The following is a 21,936-nucleotide window of genomic DNA, read 5'->3' on the forward strand; positions in this document are numbered from 1 at the left end:
GTTTAAGAGTCGCGATGTAATGATGCAGCTCTATAAAACTCTGGTTAGGCCACACTTGGAGTACCGTGTCCAGTTCTGGTCACCTCACTATAGGAAGGATGTGGAAGCATTGGAAAGGGTACAGAGGAGATTTACCAGGATGCTGCCTGGTTTAGAGAGTATGGATTATGATCAGAGATTTAAGGGAGCAAGGGCTTTACTCTTTGGAGAGAAGGAGGATGAGAGGAGACATGATAGAGGTGTACAAGATAATAAGAGGAATAGATAGAGTGGATAGCCAGCGCCTCTTCCCCAGGGCATCACTGCTCAATACAAGAGGACGTGGCTTTAAGGTAAGGGGTAGGAAGTTCAAGGGGGATATCAGAGGAAGGTTTTTCACTCAGAGTGGTTGGTGCGTGGAGGGCACTGCCTGAGTCAGTGGTGGAGGCAGATACACTAGTGAAGTTTAAGAGACTACTAGACAGGTATATGGAGGAATTTAAGGTGGGGGGTTATATGGGAGGCAGGGTTTGAGGGTCGGCACAACATTGTGGGCCGAAGGGCCTGGACTGTGCTGTACTGTTCTCTGTTCTATGGTCTGTGCTCAACACCCCTACCAGTAAAGGCAAGCATGCCATACGCCTCCTTTACCATCTTATCCACTTGCACTGATGACACCACTGCTGCTGGCAGAATCTCAGATGGCAATGAGGAGACATACAGAAGTGAGATAGATCGGCATATTGAGTGGTGTCACAACAACCTCACACTCAATATCAGAAAGACCAAGGGATGATTGTGGACTTCAGGAAAGAGAAATCAGGAGAACACAGACCAGTCCTCATCAATGGGTTTGTCATGGAGAGGGTGAGCAGCTGTCAATATCTCAGAGGGTCTCTCCTGGGCCCTACATATTGATGCAATCATGAAGAAGGCACGCCGATGGCGATACTTCATTAATAGTTTGAGGAGATTTGGTATGCTATCAAAGGCTCTAGCAAATTTCTACAGATGTAGTGTGGAGAGCATTCTGACTGGTGGCATCGCTAACTGGTAGGAAGGCTCCAATGTGCAGGGATTGAAAGAGGCTGCAGAGGATCGTAGACTTAGCCAACTCCATCACGGGCACAAGCCTCCCCACCATTGAGTATATCTTCAAGAGACAGTGCCTCAGGAAGGTGGCATCTATCATTAAGGACCCTCACCATCCCAGGTCACGTTTCTGGTGTTGATGTAGCATGCCCACAACTTACTACCTCTAACCTGTATGTCTTTGGAAACCAGAGCACTAGGAGGAAACCCATGTGGTCATGGGGAGAACGCACAGACTCCTTACAGATGGGAACTGAACTCTGATCGCTGGCACTGTAAAGCGTTATGCTGGCCACTACATTAACGTGCTGCCCAACCATCGTCACCAACACAACTTCTATAGTCTGGAAGTCTTTACAGATTCCTTCCCTTTACCAGCGTGTTGTCTGCACTTCCCTCTTCTCTATCATAGAACATAGAACATAGAATAGTACAGCACAGTACAGGCCCTTCGGCCCACAATGTTGTGCCAACCCTCAAACCCTGCCTCCCATATAACCCCTCACCTTAAATTCCTCCATATACCTGTCTAGCGGTCTCTTAAATTTCACTAGTGTATCTGCCTCCACCACTGACTCAGGCAGTGCATTCCACGCACCAACCACTCTCTGAGTAAAAAACCTTCCTCTAATATCCCCCTTGAACTTCCCACCCCTTACCTCAAAGCCATGTCCTCTTGTACTGAGCAGTGGTGCTCTGGGGAAGAGGCGCTGGCTATCCACTCTATCTATTCCTCTTATTATCTTGTACACCTCTATCATGTCGCCTCTCATCCTCCTTCTCTCCAGACAGTAAAGCCCCATTTCCCTTAATCTCTCATCATAATGCATACTCTCTAAACCAGGCAGCATCCTGGTAAGTCTCCTCTGTACCCTTTCCAATGCTTCCACATCCTTCCTATAGTGAGGTGACCAGAACTGGACACAATACTCCAAGTGTGGCCTAACCAGGGTTTTACACAGCTGCATCATTACCCCGCAACTCTTAAACTCTATCCCTCAACTTATGAAAGCTAACACCCCATAAGCTTTTTTAACTACCCTATCTACCTGTGAGGCAACTTTCAGGGATCTGAGGACATGTACCCCCAGATCCCTTTGCTCCTCCACACTACCAAGTATCCTGCCATTTACTTTGTACTCTGCCTTGGATTTTATCCTGTTAAACATGCTCAGGGCATCAGTCAGATTCAATGTAATGAATGCTGTACACTGTACTACCAAACCATCCAAGCAACAAGAGCGTCCAGGACCTCAGTGTGGGAGCTGGCTACCGTTAACTCGAGTCTGAGATGTCACCTCTTCTAGCCAGAGTGGCCCCTACTCCCCAATCCGCTGGTAGAGGGGACTGGTGTTACTCTGGTATCGCCATCATTTTGCAATATCTGTCCCTCAATCAACACAAGATCGGATTATCTGACAGTGTTGTAGCAATTGCTTTGTTCAAAGTGATTGCTAGTTTTACCTACCTTCTGTAGTCGCCTCATGACATGAGGGGCTTGGGGGCTTCAGAGAGAGTGCAGAAGAGGTTCACCAGGATTTGCTGCCTGGATTAGAGGGTTCAGCTATACGGAAAGGTTGGACAAACTTGGATTGTTTTCTCTGAAGCATCAGAAGTTGTGGGGAGACCAGACATCAGTTTATAAAATGTTGAGGGGCAGAGACAGGGTAGTTAGAGCATTTTTCCGTGGTGGAAATGTCAAATTCTAGAGGGCATAGCTTTAAGATGAGAGGAAAGAGGTTTAAAGGGGGTGCGTATGATTAGTTTTTGTTTTTACACAGAGTGGTGGGTGCCTGAAATCCACTGCCAGAGGCCGTGGTGGAGGCCGAGGCAATAGTGGCACTTAAGAGGCTTTTAGATGAACATGTGAACATGGAGATATATGGCAGTTTGTTTTAGCATGATTTGGCACCATGATTGGCACACACATTGCTGACTTATCCTTAGCAACACACACACACAAAATGCTGGAGGAACGCAGCAGGTCAAACAGCATCTGTGGAAAAGAGGCCGTGGGCCTACACTGGGGTTCTGATCTGAGGACTCCGTTGGTTCAGAACGCCGTTGTTCGCTTCAGTTGTTTGCATGCTCTGTATTTTGTTTTCTTTCTCTTGTACATCGAGTGCTGGTCTTTTATTTTTATTTTTATTCTTTTTTTTCTTTAATCGGGTTCTTTGGGGTTTCTTGGGTTCTTCTCAGGTAGCTTTGTGGCTACCTGAGAGCAAGCAAATCTCAAGGTTGTGTAATTTATATATTCTTTGATAATAAATATAGTTGATCTTGAATCTTGAAACAGTCGATGTTTCAGGCTGAGACCCTTCTTCAGGACTGAGAGGCAAGGGGAAAGGTGCCTGAACAAAATTTCTTCCCCTTTTCCTTTATTCTCCACTCTTACATTTTACGTCTTCTACCTGCCTACTACTTCCCCAGGTCCCCTCCTCTTCCCCTTTCTCCTATGGTCCACACTCCTTTCCTATCGGATTCCTTCTTCTCCTACCCTTGAGCTTTCCCACCAACTTGGCTTCATCTATCACCTTCTAGCTAGCCTCTTTCCCCTTACCCCTCCTTCCTTCTCAGTCCCGAAGCCTGAAACATCAACTGTTTACTCTTTTCTGTAGATGCTGCCTGACCCGCTGAGTTCCTCCAGCATTTTGTTCTGGATTACAACATCTGCGATTCTGCGTGTTTGCTGAATTATCCCTGTAGTCTTCTATATTCAATGTTCTCAGAGTGCCTGAACTTAAAAATAACTTACTAGCCTTGGGATTGCTCTAAGCGGTGACAGGAGCTAAATAAATGCCTTTATTCTTCCATTTCTGCCACTTCTTGCATTCCAGGGAGGACTGATGCAAATCTATATCATGAACAAGGGACCAAATATTGTGGCAGGGGCAATTTTTCTAGCACCCATGGTCCTCATGAATCCTGAATCAGCAACTCCAATTAAGGTAAAAACAGACTCTTGAAACACCAGATGTTTCAGGTACTATTAGGTTCCATTTGCTCCGGCACCCATTCTTGCTCCATGTAGTCAGAGCAGGTCTGGTCATTCTGTTACCATGGTTACCCCACTGGGCACAATGAGTTCCAAGTGACCACTAGGCCTCAGGGAGTCGAGCAGCATTTGTGAGGGGAGAAGGAATCATCGACGTTTTGGGTCAAAACTATCAGATCTAAGTCCTGATGTAGGGTCTTGACCCCAAAATGTCGACAATTCCTTTCTCTCCAGGGAAGTGTGGGTTCAAATTCAACATTTCAGGTAAGTTTGGATAAGTGCATGGATGGAAGGGGTACAGAGGGCTATGGCCCAGGTGCGGATCAGTGGGACCAAGCAGAGTAACGGTTCAGCATGGACCAATGGGGCTGTTTCTGTGCAGCCATGCTCTAGGACTCAATGGCAATCACTCCGACAGATGCTACTTGACCCACTGGGTCCCTCCGGTAGACTGTGTGTTGCTCCAGACTCCAGCTTCTGCTGTCTCTGTTGTCCCCATCTAATTCACACTAATCCTGTTTCCCAACACATTTGCAGATGATACAAAGATCAGTGGCACTGTGAATAGTGTAGATTGCCAAAGAACACAGCAGGATATAAATCAGTTACAGATATGGGCAAAGAAATGGCAGATGGAGTTTAATCCTTTCAAGTGTAGGTGTTGCACTTTGGGATGTCAAATATAAAGGGGGTGGCAGTTTCTATCGTATACGATGATGACAGGAATCCTGTACAGGAGAGATTTTAAAATGAAAAAGCTGCTGCACTGGGACAGTTCCACTCACCTGACCTCAAAATCCAGCTTCTGTGGGACGGGTAGTCGTCACAATTGGGGTCTTGCTTGGTTGCAATGGTTGGCCATAACTTGTTCTGTGCCTCATCATGTCCTTTGCTCTCCACGGAGCGTTGCAGAACCACCTGGCTGTTGGATCTCACTATAGATCTCATCGCACCCGCCCCCCCCCCCCAGTCCACCAGAGCTGATTTCACAAGCTAGGACAGGCATGTCCTTACCTCACCGGGGTATGAAGCCCAACGGCTACCCTCACCTGGTTTAGCCCACCTGTCGAAGTGGTGTACCAGGGTGTGGCCACCGTTGCACGCCAACAGTTACTTGAAGCCACAGATGAAAGTTGAATGTCTGGCGGGGACCAAAGGTGAGAGAGCTGCCCCAGACTGGACACAACGAGTCCATTCACCAGAGGAGCTGCCTCTCTCCGAATACCCCATACGCCCCAAATGCAAAGAGACAGTACACAGTTATGACAGGATAATTAAGTGTGTTGATGTACAGAGGAAACTTGGGGTTAAAATCCATATCTTCCTGAAGGTAGCTATGTGGTATAGAAGGCATTTGTGTTCTTGCCTTTATTAGTCGAGGCTTTGAGTTCGAGTCAAGAAGTTATGGTTCAGCTTTATAAAACTCTAATCAGGCTGCATCTGGAACAGGGGTTCCCAACCTTTTTTTTTGAACCGCTACTATTAACTGAGGGGTCTGTGGACCCCAGATTGGGAGCCCCTGATCTAGAGTTTTGCATTCACCCCATTACAGGAGGCTGTGGAGAAAGTGCAGAAGAGGTTTGCCAGGATATTGCCTGGATTAGAGGATATGTGCTACATGGAGAGGTTAGACAAACTTGGGTTGCCGTCTCTGAGGCTGCAGATGCTGAGAGGAGAATGGGTAGATGATTATAAGATTATGAGAAACAAAGACAGAGTAGGTAGCCAGTGTCTTCTTGTTAGGTTCAAAATGTCTAATAGTAAGGAGTATGCATTTAAGGTGGGACGCAGTAAATTTAAAGGGAAAGTTCAGGGCAAGTTCTTCTACACAGAGTGGCAAGTACCTTGAATGTGCTTCCAGGGGTGGTGGTGAAGATGGATACTACAGAGACATTTAAGAGGCTATGAGGTGAAAGTACAGTGAATGGAGGGATATGGACATTGAGTGGCAGAAGAGATGAGTTACACCACAGACATCGGATCATAATTAGGCAATTCAGCCCATTGAGTCTGCTCCACCATTCGATTGTGCCTGATTTATTTTCCCACTCACTACATTTGATGTTTAATTACTAATTTAATTAGTTTGGCACGACGACATGGGCCGGAGAACCTTTCCCAGTGCTGGGCTATGTTCTACATTCCAAATATACACCAGAAAAGGCCATTCATGTCTCTGACACCAATTTTGTCCATTATGATTGGCTCTTCATTTCAGTTCAGTGACCCAAACATACACCCCCCCCCCCACTGTGACCGAGGAATTTTAATCCCAGTGTGTAAGAATGCCGTGAGACCTCCAGCCCCAAGTTCCTGATGTGTGCTGGGAGCCAATCGGTGACGTACATCTTCTCATCTCAGTTGTCCACAGCCCCAGATCTCTACGAGAACAGCGTCTAATCAAGGGCAGGGACTTTACTCAAATTCTTTTTGTTTTCTCTACTCTAGATGTTTCTGGCCAAAGTGATGTATCACATGTTACCACGCTTACCCCTAGGGTACATAGATCCCCATGCAATATCCACCAACAAACATGAGGTGTGTCGGTCTTTTCCTAGTTAAATAAGGAATTCAATGGATTCTATATGAATGTGTTGATGTAGCTCTATATATACATAAAATAGCTTATTTACATAGATTGCTTGTTATGTCCATAAAGTGACACCAAGCACAGGAGAGTCTGTACATAAGGTAACCAACAGGAAATGATAAAGTAGTGGTGGTTGGGAGTATGGAGGGGTGGGTTAGTGGGTGGAGGTGTTAATCAGTCTTACTACTTGGGGAAAGTAAGTGTTTTTCAGTCTGGTGGTCCTGGTGTGGATGCTGTGTAACTTCCTCCTTGAAGGGAGTGGGACAAGCAGTCCATGGGCCAGCATCTCTCTGTCAAAATGTCCTTGACAGCAGGTAGGCTGTCAGCAGGTTGCCAGTGATGCACTGGGCAGTTTTTCTACCCATTGTAGAGTCTTTTGCTGTCAGCAGCAGTGCTTCTATTTTGATTCCAAATTCTTGGGCGACACGGTAGCATAATGGTTAACACCATGGCTGTACATCACCAGTGTTCACTGATCAGGGTTCGATTCCTGCCACTGTAAAGCGTTATATGACAACCATGCTGCTAAAGGTCCAATTCTGCTCCAATTCCATAAGTTCAGATATTTCAAAGTTAAAAGATCAGATAAAGATCAACACCTGAGAATACTTCTGTAGAGGATAAAGGAGGTTTATGCTGACCGTCGAGCACTCCACTATATGGTCTACACTCTGCACTCCGCCTCTATTGACGTCAAGTGGACTGTAGTTGAGAGGGTGAGTAGCGTCAGATGCCTTGGTATATACATCATCGAGGATCTCATCTGGACTGTACATACTGGTTGTCTGGTGGAAAAAAAAGCACAACAGTGCCTCTTTCACCTCAGACGGCTGAAGAAGTTCAGCGTGAGTCCCCAGATCCTCAGGACTTTCTACAGGGGCACCATCAAGAGCATCCTGACTGGCTGTGTCATTGCCTGGTACGGGAACCGTACTGCCCTTAATCGCAGGGCACTGCAGAGAGTGCTGCGGACAGACCAACACAGCTGTGGATGTGAACTTCCGCTATTCAGGACACTTACAGCAGCAGGTGTGTGAAACGCACCCAGAGGATCATCAGGGGCTCCAGCCACCCCTCAGCTGCTTCTGTCTGGCAAACAGTACCACAGCATTAGGTTCAGGACCAATAGGGTCCGGGACAGCTTCTTTCACTAGGTCATCAGATTGATCAATACACGTTGATCTGATTGCATATCTGACTGTACATACATTATGCAAAACAATTATATATACAATTTCAGGGTTTGGGCAATACCTTCCCTCATTTCTCCTCTTTCTTGCTTGTATATTGCGACAGAGACGCAATATAAAGATTTTTACCCCCCTTGGATGTAAGAAATAAAACAAACAATTAAATAAAGAAATATACTGATCCCATTTGCCAGTGCTTGTTCATAGCCTTTCACGTCTTAGTCCTTTTGAATTGTATCAAATATCAGCAGTGAAAACTTCCCTACTTCCCAAGATAATATGAAAACAGCTAATAATATTTCAATGGTTCAAAGTATATTTTACCTCTTCTTCCTGACCCCATCACCCTTACTGGGACATAGGACACCAACAGCAGCTTGCCACAGTCCTCAGTCCTGGGCTGAAGGAAGGTTGATTGGCCTTGTGGCCTCCACTTTCACCGCATGCATTCTTAAGTCTTCTTAAAGATGGGGTCTTTGGAGCTTCTGTTGGCGTTTCTGTAGTTCTAGGTTTTCAAAGGATAGGCAGCATCTATGGGAAAAGAGTACAGTTGACGTTTCAGGCCGTGGCCCTTCAGCAGAACTGGGAAAAAAAAGAAGAGTAGTTTTGAAAGGTGGGGGAAGGGGAGGGAGAAACACAAGGTGATAGGTAAAACTAGGAGGGGGAGGGGTGAAGTAAAGAGCTGGTGAAAGAGATACAAGGCCAGAGAAGGGAGAATCTAATGGGAGAGGACAGAAGGCCATGGAAGAAAGAAAAGGGGGAGGAGCACCAGAGGGAGGGGATGGGCAGGCAAGGAGATGAGGTGAGAGAGGGAAAAGGCAATGGGGAATGGTGAATTGGGGGGGGGGGTTTGGAAATTATCGGGACAATGTATACATTCATGTTCCAAAGTCTTTCAGTTTCCTCTTCTAATTCAGCATATTTCTGGTGTTTTTCACTTATTGATTTCCGTAAGTTATGTGTGCTTGGAATGGCTGTATCTATTAAGTAAGCTGTTCTTGCTTATTTATCCTCTATTACTATATCTGGATGGTTATTATGGATTGCCCTATCTGTAATAACAGATTATTATGTAATTGCCCTATCTGTCATAATATAATTTGTGGTATTCCGACTCTAAAACTGGATCAGGCTTCTTTAATAAGTTTGTATTTTAAAGCAAGATTTTGGTGAATGATGTTTGCCATTTGATTATTATTATTTGTCTTTGGATGGTTTGTCTTCTTTGCATATTGGTTGTTTGTCAGTCTTTATTTGTGTTTTGTTTCTGATTCATTCTAGTGTATTACTTTATTCTACCATGAATGCCTGTGAGAAAATGAATCTCAGGGTAGTATACACACTTTGTAATATACTTAGTTTAATTTTGAACTTTGGAACATTTGCCACTTGACTGGAAAAGTACAGTTCCAACAACCTTCAACAACTCAATGTCATCCAGGATAAAGTAGGCCACTTGATTGGAACTTATCAACCATTCTACCCTCCACCTCTAGTATACATTGGCTCAGTATGTACATCTGTCGTCGGGATTCTGAATGGTCCATGAACCCATTTTATTCTGTTTTGCAATATTTATTTATTTTCTAACTCGTAACTTTTAAAGTATTGCACTGTACTGCTGCTACACAAACAATTTTACAACATACTCTATGTCAGTGATAATAATATCACTGGCATGCATTGTGAAATTTGTTGCTTGCAGCAGCAGTACATTACAATACTTAATAATAAAAAACTATAACTTACAATAAGAAATATATTTCTAAAAATAAATTAAATAAATAAATAGAATAGTAAGGTAGTGTACATGGATTCATTGTCCATTCAGAAATCTGGTGGGGGTGGGAAGAAACCTCTCCTGAAACATTGAGTGTGTGTCTTCAGGCTCCTGTATCTCCTCCTCGATAGTAGCAATGAGAAGAGGGCATGTCCTGGGTGATGAGGGTCCCTAATGATTGATGCCGCCATTTTAAGGCACCGCAGTGGTGAGGAGGCTAGTGCCCATGATAGAGCTGGCTGAGTTTGCCACTTTCTATAGCTTATGCAGTGGCCTCTGCATACCAGACAGCAATGCAACCATTTAGAATGCTCTACACCGTACATGTGCAGAAACTTGTGAGTCTTTGGTGACATACAAATTCTTCCCAAACTCCTAATGAAACACAGCCACTGTAGTTCCTTCTTTGTAATTGCATCAATATGTTGGGCCCAAGATAGATCCTCAGTGATGTTGACACCAAGAACTTGACAGTGTTCACCCTTTCCACTGCTAATCCCTCGATGAGGGCTGATGTGTGTTCCCTTGACTTTCCATTCCTGTAGTCCACTGTCAATTCCTTGGTCTTACTGATGCTTTCTGGTGATTCTGATCTTTTTATGTTCTCATCTTTGTCAAACAAAAGCAACATCCATCATCAAGTACCCCCACCATCCAGGTCATGCTCTCTTTTCACTGCTGCCATCAAGAAGGAGTACAGGAGCCTCAAGACTCACACCACCAGTTTCAAGAACACTTATTACCCCTCAATCTCTTGATCTAGATGGAACAACTTCTCTGAGCCAACACTGAACTGTTCCCACAACCTATGACACACTTTCAAGGACTCTTCACCTCATGTTCTCGATATTTATTGCTCATTTATTTATTATTATTATATTTTCTTTTTGCATTTGTACCGTTTGTTGCCTTTTGCACATTGGTTGTTAGTTCATCTTCTTTGTTGCTGTCTTTCATTAGTTCTATTGTTTCTTTGTATTTACTCTGAACACCTGCAAGAAAATGAATCTCATATTTGCATAGGGTGACATAGATGTACTTTGATAACAAATTTACTTTGAATTTTGCTTTCAAGTGATTCATTTAGTTACTAAGATTCACTCAGCTGCCAGCGTGCTGAAAACCATTCTCATTTTTGCAGGTGGTGAGCTACATAAATGATCCTCTCGTCTGTAACGGACCAGTGAACGTAAAGTTCTTCGTTGAGGTGTTACATGCACTAAGTAAGATAGAAAAGGTTTTCCCCACCATCACCTCTCCTCTGTTGATAATGCATGGTGATTTGGACGCACTCTCAGACATCAGGGTTCCTTCATCATGTACGGCAAGGTGGCAAGCACAGACAAAACGTTTAAGGTGATGCATCTTTCCACAAGAACAAAATACTAAAACTGGTGTAACATAAGCTTGCTTAACTCTTAAATACTTGGGATAATACATGGGGCGCCACAGTAGAAGATGATAGGGCAACATTGCAGTCAGTGGGATGGGTTGCAGCGTAAAAGGGGGACAAAATTGAAAGGGGTGACAAATGCTGGACTGAAGGTGGCATATTTGAATGCATGCAGTGTACGGAGTAAGTTAGATGTTCTTGTGGCGCAGTTAGAGATTGGCAGGTATGATGTTGTGAATATCATGGAGTCATGGCAGAAAGACGATTGTAGTCGGGAGCTTACTATCCAGAGGTACACAATCATAAGGAAAGGCAAGCAGGCAGAGGGGCTGGAGTGGCTCTGCTGGTAAAAACTGAAATCAAACCTTTAGAAAGACATAACATAGGACTGGAAGATGTTGAATCCTTGTGGTTAGAGTGGGAATCCTTGTGGGAAACTGCAAGGGTAAGAAGATCCTGATGGAAGTTATCTACAGGCCTCCTGAACGGTAGCCAGGATGAGGTCTACAAATGAAATATTGAAAATGCATGTCAAAAAGGCAATGTCATGGGGGATTTCAATATGCAGACAGATTGGGAAAATCAAGTTGATGCTAGAATCAACTTCATCCAAGAGAGAGAATGTGTGGAATGACCTGAGATGGCTTTTTGGAGCAGCTTGTGATTGAGCCCACTAGAGATCAGCAATTCTGGATTAAATGTTGTGTAATGAACTGGACGATTAGGGAGCTTAATGTAATGAAACCCTTAGGAAACAGTGATCATAATATGATATAATTCACCCTGCAATTTGAGAAGGAGAAGCTAAAGTCACATATATTGGTACTACAGTGGAGTAAAGGGAATTACAGAGGCATGAAAAAGGAGCTGGCCCAAGTTGATTGCAAGAGGACACTGGCAGGGATGACAGCAGAGCAGCAATGGCTGGAGTTTCTGGGAGCAATTCGGAAAACATGGGATAGGTACATCCCAAAGAAGAGGAAGTATTCTAAAGGCAGGATGACTCAACCGTGGCTGACAAGGGAAGTCAAAGTTAACATAAAAGCAAAAGAGAGGGCAAATAATAGAACAAAAATTAGTGGTTAGCTAGAGGATTGGGAACTTTTTGAAAACCAACAGAAGGCAACTAAAAAACAAACATAACGGGGGAAACGATAAAATATTTAGGTAAGCTAGCCAATAATATCAAAAATGATACCAAATGTTTTTTGGGATATATAAAGAGTAAAAGAGGCAAGGGTAGATTTTGGATCACTGGAAAATTACACAAGGGATAGAAATGGGACAAGGAAATGGTGGACGAATTGAATAAGTATTTTGCATCAGTCTTCACTCGTAGTACGCTGGAAGTTCGAGAGTGTCACGAGGCAGAAGAGAGTGCAGTTGCCATTACTAGAGGGATGGTACTTGGGAAACAAAAGGTCTGAAGGTAGTTAAATCACCTGGACCTGATGGACTACACCCCAGGGTTCTAAAAGACATAACTGAAGAGATTGTGGTGGCATTAGTAATGACCTTTTAAGAGTCACCAGATTCTGGAATGGTGCTGGAAGATTGCAAAATTGAAAATGACACTCCACTCTTCAAGAGTGGAGAGAGGCAGAAGAAAGGAAACCATAGGTGAGTGAGTCTGACCTCAGTGGTTGGGAAGATGTTGAAGTTGATAATTATTAAGGATGAGGTCTCAGAATACTTGGAGGCACATGACAAAATAGGCCAAAATAAGCATGATTTCCTTTAGAGAAAACCTTGCCTGGCAAATCTGTTGGAATTCTTTGAAGAAATAACAAGCGGGATAGACAAAGGAGAATTGATGGATGTTGTATACTTGAATTTTCAGAAGACCTTTGACAAGGTGCTGCACATGGGGCTGCTAAACAAGATAAGAGCCCAGGGTATTACAGGAAATATACTATCATGCATAGAGCATTGGCTGATTGGCAGGAGGCAAAGAATGGGAACAAAGGGATCCTTTTCAGATTGGCTGCCAGTGACTAGTGGTGTTCCACAGGGGTCTGTGATGGGACTGATTCTTTCCATGTTGTAAGCTAATGATTTGGATTATGGATTTGATGGCTTTGTGCCCAGGTTTGCAGACAATACAAAGATAGGAGGAGGGGCAGGTAGTGTTGAGGAAACAGAGTGGCTGCAGAAGGACTGAGACAGATTAGGAAAATTGGCAAAGAAGTGGCAGATGGAATACAGTGTAGGAGGGTATATAGTTATGCACATTGGTAGAAAGAATGAAAGGATAGACTATTTTCTAAGTGGGAGAAAATTCAAAACTCTGAGGTGCAAAAGGACCTGGGAGTCCATGTGCAGGATTCCTTAAAGGTTAAGTTGCAGGTTAAATCGATGGTGAGGAAGGCAAATGCAATGTTAGCATTTATTTCAAGAGGACTAGAATATAAAAGCAAGGATGTAATGTTGAGGCTGTATAAAGCGCTGATGAGGCATCACTTGGAGTATTATGAGCAGTTTAGGGTCCCTTATTTAAGAAAGGATGTTCTGACGTTGGAGAGGGTTCAGAAGAGATTCACGCGAATTATTCTGGGAATGAAAGGGTTACCATATGAGCAGCAATTGAAGTCTCTGAGCCTGTACTTGCTTGTATTAAGAAGGATTGGTTGGGGGGGGGTGGAATCTCATTGAAACCTACTCAACATTGAAAAGCTTAGATAGAGTGGACAGGAGAGAATGTTTCTTATAGTGGGGATGTCAAGGACCAGAGGGCACAACCTTAGAATAGAAGGACATCACTTTAGAACAGAGATGAAAGGAGATGTATTTAGGCAGAGAGATGATGAATCTGTGGAATTTGTTGCCACAGGTGGCTATGGAAGCCAAGTCACTGGGGGCATTTAAGGGGGAGGTTGATAGTTTCTTGATTAGTCAGGGTGTGAAAAGTTATGGGGAGAAGGCAGGAGAATGGGATTGAGAGGGAAATGGGTCAGCCATGATGAAATGGTGGAGCAAACTCAATGGGTCCAATGGCCTAATTCTGCTCCAGAGCCTTGAATTTTGGAGTCCAATTCCGGTGCCCTCTGTAAGCAAGTTTGTGTGTTCCTTCCTGTGTGCATGTGGGTTTCATCTGGGTGTGCTCTGGTTCCCTCCCCCAGTCGAAAGTATATACTGGTTAGTAGGTTAGTTGGCCTTTGTAAATTGTCCTGTGATTAGGCTAGGTTTAAATCAAGGGTTGCTGGGCGGCATGGCTTGAAGGGCCTTTTCTGCGCTGTATCTTTAAATAAATACTCAAATGCAGGGCTATACTAGTTTGAGGTGCAGGCACAAGGGAGGCTTCAGAGGCTGTAAATCTAGAGGAACATACAAGGCAGCAAAGGAACTCAGTGGGTCAGGTAGCATCTGTGGAGGGAAATGAGCAGCTGACATTTCAAGAAACACACAAGAAAATGCTGGAGGAACTCAGCAGGCCAGGCAGAAAAGTGTTTTGTCAACAAGTTGAGATGTTTCGAGTTGAGAATTTTTGTCAGGACTGGAAAGTAAGTAGAAGAGAGGCAGAATATGAGGGTGGGGAGAGGGACGGGGAGGGTGAGAGTGGAAATGATGTCAGAATCTAGGAGGTAATGGATGGAAGTAAGGAAGGACTGAAGAAGATGGAACCTGATAGGAGAGGATGGTGGACCAAGGAATAAAGAGGTGAGAAGGAATTTCTTTAGCCACAGGGTGCTGAATCTGTGGAACTCATTGCCTTAGATGACTGTGGAGGCCAAGTCAGAGAGCATATTTAAAGCGGAGGCTGATAGGTTCTTAATTAGTAAGGGTGTCAAAGACTACAGAGAGTGGCAAGAGAATGGGATTGAAAGGGAGAATAAATCAGCCATGATTGATGGGCTGAATAACCTAACTCTGTTCCTATATATTATGGTCTTATGGTCTATATAGCATTGTGATATGGAAGGGCTGGGGGAGTTGATGAACTTGTGGAACTGGATAGGGAGACCATGAGGGGAAGATGGAACCAGACGGGAGTTTTGGTGGACGTGGAAAGATGAACAAAGGGAGAAGACATCTTGTTCCACCTGTCACCTTCCAACCTCTGTCCCCCAACTCCCACCCCCCGCCACCTTCCTTCATAAAGATATATAGATTCAAAGTTTCATGGAGCTATACAGTCACAGACACAGGCTTTTTAGCCTAATTCATCCATGCCAATCTATTGGTTGTCCATCATATCCAATAATGACTGGAGACCTGTGTGGAAAACAAAGTTGCACTGGAACATTTCCCACTCACTCGAGCTCAGCAAAATGAGTCTAGTGGAATGAGTAACCATCACAAACTGGGGTCTTCCTTGCTTGCAATGGATGACCATGACTTCTTCTGTGCCTTGTCATGTCTGTCACTCTCCGCAAAGCATTGCAGAAACAGCTTTCTGCCTGTTGGATCTCACTATTGATCTCATACGCCCAGTCCACTGCTAGGAGGTGATTTCACATGCTAGGACAGGCATGTCCCAAATGCCAATCTAATAAAATACCATTTCTCTGTGACATCCCCTCATAGGAAATATATGATTAAATCGGAAAGCGTGCAGAATAGATTTACGAGGATGTTACCAGGAAAATGATACTATTGTCCCCGTCTCACTGGCAACCCACCACGCTCAATATGAAAAAAGTTGCCCTTCAGGCTTAGGATGAGGGAGGAGAAATTTAAAATGGACCTATGTCCCCTAGTTTTGCACTCCCTACCTGGGGGAAAAACTGTTACCATCCACTTTTTGTGATTTTAAACACTCTGTAAGGTTGCCCTTCAGTCTCCTTCATTCCAAGGAATCGACCTAGCCTGGACAACCACTCCCTATAACTCAGACCCCCTAGTCATAGAACATAGACCATAAAACATGGCAGCAGAATTATACTATTTGGTCCATTGATTGTGCTGAGGACATTATGGATGGTAAAAAAGCAAAGATAGCGTGCAGTCAGACTGTCAGGAAGGGCAGATGATAGGACAAAATTGCAGCCATTAGGGTGATTATCAGTACATTGTCATAGTCATACTTTATTGATCCCGGGGGAAATTGGTTTTCGTTACAGTTGCACCATAAATAATAAATAGTAATAAAACTATAAATACTTAAATAGTAATATGCAAATTTTGCCAGGAAGTAAGTCCAGGATCAGCCTATTGGCTGCAAGCCTAAGGATGCAAAATCAAAAAGGGTAGTAAATATAGCATGCAAAGCATTATATCTCAAAGCATGGGGTATAAGAAATAAGGTGGATGATCTTGTTGCACTTTTACAGATAGTCTGGTCTGATGTTGTGGCCGTCACTGAATCATGGCTGAAGGATGGTTGTAGTTGGGAGCTGTCCAAGGTTACACTTTGTATTGGAGGGATAGGAAGGTAGGCGGGGTGGGGGCTAGTGGTTGGCGTGACTCTGCTGGTAAAGAATGGCACCAAATCAGTAGAATGATGTGACATAAGGTTGGAAGACGTTGAATCCTTGTGGGCTGAGTTAAGAAACTGCAAGGGCAAAAGGACCCTGATGGCAGTTATATACAGGCCTCCCAACAGTAGCTTTGATGTGGACCACAGATTACAACAGGAAATAGAAAATGTGTGTCAAAAGGGCGATGTTATGATAGTCTTGAGAGATTTCAACTTGCAGGTCGATTGGAAAATCAGGTTGGTAATGGATCTCAAGAGAATCAGTTTGTTGAATGCCTATGAGATGGCATTTTAGAGCAGTTTGGCATTGAGCCTACTGGGATCAGCTATACTGGATTGGGTGTTATGTAGTGAACCAGAGGTGATTAGAAAGCTTAAGCTAAAAGACGCTGAGAGCGTGGTGAATTTGTGGAATTTGTTACCACAGGCAACTGTGGAAGTCAGGTCATTAGGTGCATTTAAAGCAGAGTTCTTGATCAGACATGGCATCAAGGCCTCACTTGAGCATTGTTAACAATTCTGGGCTCCTCATCGAAGAAAAGATATGCTGGCATATTGAGAGGGTTCAGAGGAGGTTCACAAGGATGATTCTGGGAATGAAATGGTTATCATACGTGGAACGTTTGATAGCTCTGGGTCTGTACTCGCTTGAATTTAGAAGGATGAGGGGGGAATCTCATTGAAACCTTTCAAATGTTGAAAGGCCTAGACAGAGTAGATGTGGAAAGGATATTTCCCATGGTGGGGGAGTCTAGGACAAGAGGGCGCAGACTCAGGATAGAGATGCATCCATTTAAAACAGAGATGCAGAGAAATTTCTTCATCAAGAGCATGGTGACTTTGTGGAATTTGTTACCATGGGCAGCTGTGGAGGTCAGGTCATTAGGTGTCTTTAAGGCAGAATTTGATAGGTTCTTGATCAGACATGGCGTCAAAGGTTATGGGGAGAAGGCCAGGAAGTGATGCTAAGGAGGGGGAGAAAAGGGTCAGCTATGATTGAATGGCAGAGCAGACTTGATGGGCCAAATGGCCTAATTCTACTCCTATGTCTTAAGGTCTTATTCATATCCATAAATGCTGCCTGACTTGCTGAGTTCCTCCAGCATATTGTGGGTGTTGCTTTGGATTTCCAGCATCAGCACTTTCTCATGTTAGTGATACAACAGGTTAGAATGTTACTAAAACCAGTTAGATGATGATAAAACCAGTTAGAACACCTTGGTGAAGGAATAACTTCTTCTTTCATTTCATTAACAAGTAAATTTGAGTTTCTGAAGCACTAAGAAGATGTTTTTGAAGCATAATAATGCATTTCAATGGTCTTTTGATGTTCAGTCATTCCTACTTCTCATTCTTATGAATTTCTGCCAGATCTTTCAGAGTGCCTTTCATGACCTCCACCATGAGCATCCAGATATTGTTAATGAGGTGTTGGCGTCTTTGAACGCATGGCTTATGGAGCGATTACCATCTGAAAATGCAACTGATTTGTGATACTGGAAATTTTGAAGGCACGCATTTCTATGGAATAGAATTAATTGGGGAAATGTAGTTGAAAATAAATTTCAAATCAGAAGTAACGAAGAAAATCCTTTCTCTTCCCATGGTGTTTTTAAAACAAAAACAAACTCTGCCTAGCAACTTTCATCAGAAGTTTGTGGAACTCAGACTCTGGCAAGACTTTGAAAGTTAAAGAGATGTTTCCTTTCCTGTGTGCCGACTTCTCCCACTTGTCAGTGAAGTTTCCCTCAGCTCGTCTGTCCCCCACTGTCTGAAAGCATTTCTTTGTGTCCTGGGAGAGAACTGTGGAGCCCACACTCAGAGAGATTCTCGGCGTTATAACGGCATTTAAGTTTTATAGAAGATGGATTAGGAGTACAACAAAGGGAAAACTGGATTCAAATACAAGTAACGTCATTTCCAAGACCAACTATGCAGGTGACAGCTTGTCGGCCATTGTACTGACGGTATTACCTTAAAACATCTAAGATTCAGATACGTTACATCTACTTCTCAGACCGCCAAAGGAAATTGCCTTACAGCCAGACTCTAAGGAACCAAAGAGCCAGGAAATCTGCTTCAGGTTAGCAACAATGATTACAAAGAAGAAACAAATTACAATTTTTTTAAAAACTGCATTCATTGTTAACTATTTCCTTCTTTCAAATAATGCCATTGCATTTCATGGCAAATTATCCATTTTACAATGCCAATCCATATATTTTATTTTACACTTACATCAAACCTTGTTGGTTGAACTCTTTCCAACACCGTATGCTAAGCAATGACCCAAGACTGCACTCCTCACACCCAAGTCGAGCAATCAAAGGTTTCCATTCTGTAGATGAGATGAAGGCTCTTCGTTGAAGTGTGTGTCGGAAGCCTCTCAACCCCGGCGAAAGCTGGACCTTCCCCTCACTCAAAGCTTGAACAAGTTCATCACTTGTTTTGTTCCACCTGTGGGCATCTCACCTCATCAGAAAGACACAGAACATTGTCATAAAATCGCAAGTCTGCCTTCAAAATCAAAAAAAAAGATTTTAAGTTTTTCTTTTTGTTTCCTCCTAAGAAATCATTCAGTAGTTTCTATATTAAATTATTTATTCTGGGAATATGAGCTTTATGGCTAAATTTAGCTTTTGTACTCATTTGTCGCTCCCAGTAGGTGTGGTTCATCTTCCCATTACAGTGGAAAGGACATCTGGAAAAAGACCTATTTACACTCAGTGGCCACTTTATTAAGTACCTGTACCTAATAAAGTGGCCTCTGAGTGTATGTTCATGGTCTCCTGCTGCTGTAGCCCATCTCTTTCAGGATTCGATGTACTGTGTGTTCAGAGGTACTCTTCTGCACACCACTGTTGTAACATGTCATTATTTTAGTTACTGTTGCCTTCTTGTCAGCTTGAACCAGTCTGGCCATTCTCCTCTGACCGCTCTCATTAAGAAGGCATTTTCGCCCACAGAACTGCCATTCACTGAATGTCTTTTTGTTTTTTCGCAACACTATCTGTAAACGTTAGAGACTGTGTGTGTGTGTGAAAATCCCAGGAGGTCAGCAGTTTCTGAGATACTCAAGACACCAACAATCACTCCACGGTCAAAGTCACTTAGATCACATTTCTTCCCTATTCTGATGTTTGGTCTGACAACAACTGAACCTCCTGACCATGTCTGTGTGCTTTCATTCATTGAGTTGCTGCCACAGGATTGGCTGATTAGATATTTGCATTAATGAGCAGGTGTGCAGGTGTCCCTAATAAACTAGCCACTGAGTGTGGTGTCTTGTGCCAAAGTGCTTTACAGCCAGTGAAGCACTTTGGAAGTGTTGGCATTCCTGAAACGAAGGAAATTTGGCAGCTAACTTGCACACGTCAGAAGACAATATTGTGTGTCATGTAGACCTGGTCCAGTAAAGACAGTTTCCCATGACAAAAAAATTGTTTCTGTGAGTGATCCAGGTTGCAGCCTCTGTGTGAAAATCCCCCGGTTCTGCTTAAATATTTCACCTTTCACCTTTAACCTATGACCTCCAGTTCTAGTCTCACCCAACACAGAAGGAAAAACCTGCAAGCATTCACCCTATTTATACCCCCTATAATTTTGTACACCTCTGTAAGATTTCCCCTCATTCTTCTGCACTCCAGGGAATAAAGTCTTAACCTTATTAAAAAAGGGTCATTGTTAATGAGTATTCGTCCACAGCCGTCCATTTTTCTTATGTCCATGCACCTATCTACTAAGAGTCTCTTAAACGTTTCTAATGTTTCAGCCTCTACTACCACTACCCCTAGCAGTGCATTCCAGGCACCTATCATTCTCTGTGTGGAAAAACGTACCTCTGACATCCCCCTATACTTCCCTCTGCTCACTGCAAAAAGAGTACCTCTGGTATTGATCATTGCCACCCTAGAAAAAAAAGGTACATGCTAGTCTACTCCTTCTATGCCTCTTGTAAACTTTTACACTCTATCAAGTCATTGAGTCGTAGAAAAGTACAGCACCGGAAACAGGCCATTTGGTCCATCTAGTCTGTGCCAAGCCATTTAAACTGCCTACTTCCATCGACCTGCACCAGGACTATCCATGTACCTATCCAAACTTCTCTTAAACGTTGAAATCGAGCTTTCATGCACCACTTGCACTGACAACTCATCCCACACTCTCATGACCATCTGAAGAAGTTTCCCCTCATGTTCCCCTTAAACTTTTCACCTTTCACCCTTAACCCATGACCTCTAGTTGTAGTCCCATCCAACCTCGGTGGGAAAAGCCTCCTTGCATTTCCTCTATCTAAACTCCTCATAATTTTGTATACCTCTATCAAATATTCCCTCGATCTTCTACATTCCAAGGAACAGAGTCCTAACCTATTCAATCCCTCCATACAACTCAGGTCCTCCAGACCCAGCAAAATCCTTGTAAACTTTCTCTGTGCTCTTTCAACCTTGTTTACATCTTTCCTGTAGGTAGGTGACCAAAAGTTATTGGGGATTTCATAGGGTTCACTAGGAATTACTTGGGAGTTAGTTACCCTGAGCTGCAATTGGAACGGTGACAGAAAACTGCAGCATACACCTTGCAACTTACCCATCAGTCACTGCAGTGTTAACTTTTGCCACGGGGAAACAGAAACAAGGAACGTCATTAAACTCATTTCCTCACACCATAGACACATAAACTCTTTCACAGCTAGTGAAAGCAAAACTAATATAAACCAGAACTTAATTCCGCTGAAGCTCAAGGTAAGGGCTGTCGCTTTGAGTTTGCACGGCATCGGACTGCTTGTATGTCATTGGAAAATTGGATGAGAGCTCTTGGACCCGAGATCATTTCACTTGCTGACACATTCCAATTATTGCTGGATGTTCTGGCAAATTGAATTTCCCAGGTAGAGCTGAAGAAGTCAAGAGTGACAGGCAGTGATCGTTCTGTCCAACATACCATACCAGACACTGACCATTGGGTGAAAACCACCAACACCCCAAACAGGGTCTATCCCATACAAAGGTGGAGCAGATGGGCTGAATGGCCTAATTCTGCTGCTATGTCTCAGAGTTCACAGGGAAAGGGGTAGTTTTTAAAAATGCATGATGTATAAAACATCAATAAGTGTGGTTGTATGCAATGAATATAGAAAATAGAACACTCCAGCACAGTGCTGGCCCTTTGGCCCAGGATGCTGCAGCAACCTTTTAATCTACTCTGAGATCAATCTAACCCGTCCCTCCTGCATTCTATCTTGATATACAGATGAGATGTGACAACATCTGCTGGACATTGATGAATGTGGTAGTGCAAAAGGCCATGAAACCATGACTTTAGAAGAGTACACTGCTATCATTGTACCAACAGCACAGATCCAATTCCGCTATGGCAAGCTTTTATCACACAGAAATGACAATATTGGCTTTGATGAAAATAGTTGCAACAAGGTTCAAAATATGAATATGGAAGAAAGGACCCCTGCTGTTTTATTTTAGTTGCAGCAGAACAAAATA

At 43.5% G+C, this 21,936-nt stretch overlaps 1 long non-coding RNA gene and 1 pseudogene across 1 annotated transcript; one reads left to right on the forward strand and one right to left on the reverse strand.

The window, feature by feature from the left end:
- LOC140210958 (monoglyceride lipase-like) overlaps positions 1 to 20,105 on the forward strand; it is a 36,132-nt pseudogene extending 16,027 nt beyond the window's left edge.
- On the reverse strand, positions 8,246 to 18,716 carry LOC140210959 (uncharacterized). Its single transcript, XR_011889342.1, has 3 exons — positions 18,674 to 18,716; positions 10,526 to 10,618; positions 8,246 to 8,377 (listed from the first exon to the last, which is right to left on the reverse strand). It is a non-coding gene; the product is annotated as an uncharacterized lncRNA (long non-coding RNA).
- Positions 20,106 to 21,936: the final 1,831 nt, after the last annotated feature.

The sequence above is a fragment of the Mobula birostris genome, chromosome 16, assembly GCF_030028105.1.
Source record: "Mobula birostris isolate sMobBir1 chromosome 16, sMobBir1.hap1, whole genome shotgun sequence".
Taxonomy (NCBI): Eukaryota; Metazoa; Chordata; class Chondrichthyes; order Myliobatiformes; family Myliobatidae; genus Mobula; species Mobula birostris.